The sequence below is a fragment of the Arachis hypogaea genome, chromosome 19 (assembly GCF_003086295.3).
Source record: "Arachis hypogaea cultivar Tifrunner chromosome 19, arahy.Tifrunner.gnm2.J5K5, whole genome shotgun sequence".
Classification (NCBI taxonomy): domain Eukaryota; kingdom Viridiplantae; phylum Streptophyta; class Magnoliopsida; order Fabales; family Fabaceae; genus Arachis; species Arachis hypogaea.
In genome coordinates this window covers 16,009,752-16,016,361 of record NC_092054.1, presented here as the reverse complement: position 1 = coordinate 16,016,361, position 6,610 = coordinate 16,009,752, and positions in this window count along the sequence as shown.

The window sequence follows — 6,610 nt, the reverse complement described above, 5'->3', positions numbered from 1 at the left end:
ACAGAGACGACGAGAAAACTCGAGACAACAGGAAGAACTTCAAACCAACCCCGCGATATGACTCTTACACTCAGTTCAACACCAAATGCGACGACATCATCAAGGAAATCTTAAATTCAAAGTTAATCAAACCGCCGAGAAAAGCGGGCAACTACCCAGATTCAAAAGGCACAGACAGATCAAAATACTACTCTTTCCACCAAAAGTACGGACACACTACTAATGAGTGTGTCATTGCCAAAGACCTTCTGGAGCGGTTAGCTCGACAAGGTCACCTCGACAAGTATATCGGCGGCCACATATAACGACGTGCACCTCCCTCTGGTGACCAAAGCTTGGCAACATATAATGTCCGAGATAAAGATCGACCGAACAACCATCATCCCGACCAACCAAGACGTATTATTAACTGTATCTCTGGAGGTTTTTGCAGGTGGAGGAGCTACAAGCTTGGCAAGAAAGCGATCTTACCGAGCTATGCTTTCAATAGAAGCCTATCAAACACAGACACCTCTACACTCTCCTCAGATAACATTCCAGCCCGCCGACTATAGCGCCAACGTAACTAATCTAAACGACCCGGTCGTCATTTCCCTTCAGTTCGGAGATCTCTTGGTGAAAAAAGTTTTACTGGATCCTGGGAGCAGTGCCGATGTTCTCTTTTACTCCACATTTCAGAAGATGAAAATGAGCGGCAACGTCCTCCAACCTTCCACTAGAGACCTGGTTGGTTTCTCAGGTGAGAGAGTCCCGGTTATGGGCTCTGTGTGGTTACGAACCACACTCGGTGAGGATCCCTTATCCAAAACTTCAAATATCTAATACTTAGTTGTTGACTGTTTTAGTCCTTACAATTTGATACTTGGACAACCTTTCTTAAATAGGTTCGGCGCCATAGTTTCCACGATTCATCTCTGTGTTAAGTTCTCTTTGCAGGATAACACCATTGCAACCATTCACAGTGATGCCCAAGAGGCCAGAGAATGCTACAACAATAGTCTCAAAAGACCTAACCAGAACATCCAGGCTCATGTGAACAACATCGGCAACCTAGAAGACCTACCAGACTTGGCCGACCTTGACCCCAGGGCAGGAACCTTTGAACGACCAACCCTAACAGAAGACTTGCACAAAATTTATTTCACAGATAGCTCGGACAAGTTCACTTACGTCGGTTCCACATTAAACTCAGAAGAGAAAGCCTCATTCCGAGCATTTTTACAACAAAATGCCGACCTGTTTGCTTGGACCCCAGCTGACATACTAGGTATTGATCCATCCATCATATCCCACAAGCTGGCATTAGATCCATCTGTCCGACCTATAGCACAGAAAAAGCGAAACCTCAGCCATGACAGCAAACAAGCCTTTCTGGAAGAAACCAAGAAGCTCATCAACGCCGGCTTCATCTAGGAAATCAGATTCACAACATGGCTAGCAAATGTCGTCATGGTGAAAAAACATAACGGTAAATGGCCCAAAGATTTATATCCTTTGCCATCTATTGATTGCTTAGTTGATAATGCGTCTGGTTATGAAAAACTTAGCTTTATGGATGCATATTCTGGCTATAACCAGATCAAAATGCATCCATCCGATCAAAATAAGACATCCTTTATTACTGAATATGGAAACTATTATTATAAAGTCATGCCGTTTGGTCTTAAGAACGCAGATGCAACCTATCAACGCCTAATGGACAAAGTGTTCACCAAACAAATCAGCAGAAACATCGAGATCTATGTTGATGACATGGTCGCCAAAACAAAAATTGACAACAGCCACCTTGATGACATTGCTGAAATCTTCGGACAAATCAGGATATACAACATGCGACTAAATCCCGAAAAATGCGCATTTGGCGTTCAAAGTGGAAAATTCTTCGGCTTCATGCTCACTAGCCAAGGTATCGAGGCAAATCCAAAAAAGTGCCGAGCTGTTCTAGATATGACCAGCCCTCAAACTATCATAGAAGTGCAACAGTTGATAGGGAGACTTGCTGCAGTCTCTAGATTCTTTCCTTGCCTAGCTTTTAAATCTTTATGCTTTTTCCAAAGTTTAAAAAAGAAAAAGGGTTTCCAATGGACTGATGATTGTGAACAAGCATTCACAACCATCAAAGAAATACTTTCAAAACCACCAATTTTACAAACTCCCCTTAAAGAGGAACCATTATTCTTATATTTATCTGTTACTAACTGGGCTATAAGCTTCGCTCTTGTTGCAGAAAGGCAAAAGCAGTAAATGCCCATTTATTTCATTAGCAAAACACTACAGAACGCTGAACTTCGCTATCCGACCATTGAAAAGCTAGCTTTAGCTCTTGTTTTCTCTGCAAGACGACTACGACCATACTTCCAAAGTCATGTCATCCATGTTCGGACAGACCAACCTTTGCGACAAGTACTTCAGAAACCAAAATTGGCTGGCCGACTAGTAAAATGGTCGGTGAAACTTTCAGAATTTGATATCCAATACGAGGGCCAATCATCCATCAAGTCACAGTTCTTGGTCGACTTTATCGCCGAATTTTCAGTACCAGATACAGCTGAAGATTACGTCGACTGGTCTTTGTACATCGACGGGTCCTCCAACCCACAAGGATGTGGAGCAGGAATCATACTCGACGATAGCCACGGTAATATCATCGAACATTCCCTCCTATTTTCTTTCAAAGCAAGTAACAATCAAAGTGAGTATGAAGCACTCATTGCCGGACTTAGACTCGCTGCCGACCTAAACATCACCAAACTTAAGGTATACTGCGACTCCTTACTTATCGTCCAGCAGGTAAACAACTTATACCAAGCAAAAGACCCTTTGCTTTCTAAATACCTTGACATCGTTCAAAATTTACTTTTAAAATTCTCAAAATATGAAATACAGCACATACCCCGGGAGAGTAATGGCCGAGCTGACATTCTATCTAAACTCGCCAGTACTCAACCAACCGGGTCATCCCTTTATTAGTCAACATTGCTTAAACCAAGCATTGAACTCACAGAAATTTTAAGCATAACACAGGAAGCAGATTGGAGATCTCCATACATAGACTATCTTCGGACAGGGATCTTGCCAGGCGACGTCAAAAACGTTCGACATTTTCGCCAACATGCCTCCTTTTTTACAATTTATCACAATTGCCTATATAGACGAGGATTCTCCCGTCCATTACTAAAATGTCTTTGCAGAACAGAAGCCGAACTTGCGCTTGCCGAGGCATATGAAGGGATTTGTGGTACACACCTTGGCACCCGAAGTCTGTCTTCAAAAATCCTCAGAGATGGATTATACTGGCCCACACTACGACAGGATTGCCAAGCAAAAGTAAAAAGCTGTAACAACTGCCAAAAATACAGTCCGATCACACATCTCCCGGCCAAACTCCTACACTGTTCCGAGGTAAGTTAGCTGTTCAACCAATGGGGCATAGATATCCTTGGCCCTTTCCAGACAGCAGTAGGGCAGGTAAAATTCCTGGTTGTAGGAATTGATTATTTTTCTAAATGGATAGAGGCACGGCCTCTAGCCAAGATTACATCACAACAAATGCTTTCTTTTGTCTGGAAATATATTATTTGTCGATTCGGCATTCCTCAGCACATTATCACAGATAATGGTCGCCAGTTTGCCGATCAAAAATTCACATCCTTTTTGCAGGAACTAAAAATCAAACATTTCTCATCAGTGGAGCACCCACAAACAAACGGGTTAGCAGAAGTTGCAAATAAAGTAATACTACATGCCCTAAGAAAGAAACTGGATGATGCAAAAAGCCTCTGGGCCGAGCTTATCCCAGAGATCACATGGGGATACAACACCACCATTCACTTAGCCACAAAGAAAACACCCTTCCGATTAGTCTACGGTTCAGACGCAATGATACCAGTGGAGATCTCCCAATAATCACAGCGCACTGAATTGGCCGACCAAACTACAAAAGACATAGCTCGGCAATTCGAACTTGATCTAGTTGAAGAACTCAGATCGTCCACAACAGTCAGACATTTGGCCATGCAACAGCACATAGCCCGAAGATATAACCAAAGACTTCACCCAAGGTCTTTCCAAGTAAACGACCTTGTGCTCAGGAAAACAGAACAAGCTAGAAGACCATCAACCCATGGCAAACTAGCAGCTTATTGGGAAGGCCCTTACTGAATCACAGAAGTCATCGGCAACGGAGCTTACCGATTACAAACATTCGAGGGTAAACAATCAATCAAGTAACCGATCTTAATCCAAATCCGACAAGTCGAACACAATCAATCAAGTAACCGATCTTAATCCAAATTCGGCAAGTCGGAAACAATCATTCAATCAACATAACCAATTTTAATCCAAATCCGACCACTCAAAAACATTCAATCAAATAGCCGATCTTAATTCGAAACCTACCATTCGAAATTTATCAGTTAAACAAATAGAAGATCTTCCACCGAATCAGACTACTCGAAATTAATCACTCAAACAGATTGCCAAGCAACACTCGGAAACCGACTACTCAAAATTTTTTCCATAAGTACCGCCGATCATTAAACATATCCCACTTATACAAAATATTATCAAAACAAACAAACCCTATCTCTATTACTCGATATCTCATATAAACTCGGCCTAATCGGCCTTCCTTGAAAGTTAACCAATCTCAATAAAAAATAATGGCACTCCACCATTCATACAACCAATTTGGCTCCAAGCCACAATAAGAAACAAGATAACACTAGCTTATCATAAATATTCTGTTCTAATCGTAACATGCAACACAGCTTGCATTCAGAAGCATTATAACTCATTCCAAAAGCAGTAGCAAAACAAAAAAGTTACAAACACAAAAGCTCAACACAGGAGCTAAATAGTTTACCAACAAAATCAATTATCCAAAAGCACAACAGAAGCAAACCAAAAATTCTGTTGAACATTTTCATCTCCTTGCTCAGCAGCACCATCATCTTCAACCATAACACTGTCCTGCACTATTTTACCTGGATCCATCGGTGAAAAATCTACCTTGGGAGCTAAGAATCTCGCCTGAAAGGAAGCCCTCTCAAATTCTTCAAGAAAGGAATCAAGAATTTTTCCTTGCTTGTTTTTCTCCAACTCCTTCAATTGAGCGGTAACCTCAATCATACGGGTACTCAAAACAGATAAGTCAGACTCTTTCTTTTTTAAATCTTCAACATCCTTGGCATAGCTATCCTTCACTTCTTTCAAATGCTTCTCAACCTCAACTAACTTCACCTCAAGCTCTAAAATTTTAGCACTCTTTATAGCCAACTCATCCCTCAAACTCGGATCCTCATTTTTCTCAACAAACTTCTGATGTATTTTTTCACGGCTACACCCTAAACTTGCAAGCCGTAATCCCACCACCTGAAACTTATACATTATCACATGAGTACTCCACAAAACAGAAAAATTTAAAACCATTACTCAAAAAAATAAAATCACCAGCATATACTGATCAATAGCAACATCCCCAACCTCGTCGGCCAGAGTCATATCTGTCGACGATTGACAACACTCATAAGCAACAACCATGTATGGGTAATCCCTTCCCCATAAGGATGAAGAATCAGTCTGATCAGCAATCCCATGCAACCTCTTTTGATTGTCAAAAAACTTATGAACTTCTTCAATCGGCACATCATCTCTTTATCATCAGAAACGTCGGACAAATCCACCACATCACCCTTTCTTTTCTTAAGAACGACCTTCCTCCTCCTCGGCTTTGGTTGATCAACCTCACCAGCACCAACAACCATCTCAACTTTTGACGTTGAACCTTCCTTATCTAGGTTCTTACTTTTCACACGTGCCCTCAAGTCTGCCGCGGATACACCATGATACTTTTCACCTAAAACCAAACAAAAACCAACTTTTCATCAACATATTTCAAATCTTAAGCACAAAACAAAACCCCAACAAGCTCACCTAAGTAATCTACCACAGCCTGCTTACTTTCCTCCCACATCAACAAATCAAACATCGAGATCAAATCCTTCCGATCAATCGCTTCGACCAGATACTCAATAATACACTCATCCCTAGGTTTGATAAACTCTGGACTGAGTATATTATTGGGCTCAAAACACCACCAAATCGGGAATCTCTCCCTTAAATGCTCGTCCACATAAAAAAGAAAGTCCTCTTTAACACTTCTCACCTTCAAATACATCTCCTTAAACTCCTTAAATGACGATTTATACAGCTTAAATATTGCAAAACTCGGCGAACTATTCAAGTTCACCCACCCACATTTCCACACACCCTTAACTTGAAAAAGTGAGAAAAATAACTCTACAGATGGCACTTCCTCCAAAAACTTCATCAGCACCTCAAACGCATGAAGAAAAGCCCACCCATTGAGATGTAGCTGAGATGGTGCGTAGTTCATCTGCCTCAAAATTCGACACTGAAATTCGCTAAATGAAAGCTTAACCTTCAACTCTTCAAGAACACAACTATACATAAAAAAATATTCAAAACCGTCACCCCTATGAAAAATCCTATCACTTTCAAAACATGGCAGTAGCTCCAGTCGAACTCCAGAACCAGCCCTAACAACCTTACTCTTATCTACTTCATCTACAGCTCCCTGATCCAAGAA